Source organism: Scylla paramamosain, chromosome 48 (genome assembly GCF_035594125.1).
Source record: "Scylla paramamosain isolate STU-SP2022 chromosome 48, ASM3559412v1, whole genome shotgun sequence".
In the NCBI taxonomy this organism is placed as follows: Eukaryota; Metazoa; Arthropoda; class Malacostraca; order Decapoda; family Portunidae; genus Scylla; species Scylla paramamosain.
The window spans coordinates 5255482-5256194 of NC_087198.1; positions in this window are offsets into that span (position 1 = coordinate 5255482).

Sequence of the window (713 nt, forward strand, 5' to 3'; positions counted from 1 at the left end):
GATGACAGCACCCAGATGCCATTGTCCATCCATTGTTATTATAACTCCACTGCCACTGAAGCTATCCACTGCACTGTCATAGTGTTCAGGCTTTACAATAAGGACGGACTTAGCGGCATTGGGTGTGTACCCTATGATGGGACCATTGTCGTTCACTAAGCCCCACCATTTTTTCAAGTCTGTTATTTTGCCGGCCCCTGACAGGTCATCCGCGTACGCCACTTGCTTCACACTCGTTTTCTCATATGAGATAACTTGTTGCAGCACTGAAAGTCCGAGGGCGTACATCGCCATGGCCACTGGGTCACCTTGTGTTGTCCCTTCCATGGACTTTAACACCTTAACACTATTACCACTATTACTACATATGTACAAATCCGAGGGGTCACTATATGTGTTTTCTACATATTGTGCCAGAGAGGGACATTTTACTCGAATGTTGTGAAGCATTGTTTTTCTGTTAATAGTGTTGAAAGCGTTTTTGGCGTCCACTAATAACACCGCTTCACAATTGTCTTCACTGAACATTTCCCTCATAGCGTGGATGGCGGCTTCCCCTCCTGCCTGCTGTCCTGCACATACTTGCAGGTTCCCCGCTGCCCTCCTTACGTCGTTCTTGACCACCGTCATGACGCATTTACCCACGATGCGTCTTATCACCTCGCCGATGCCAATTGGTCTGCATCCCGGCTTTTTGTCCAGCGGGATTAATC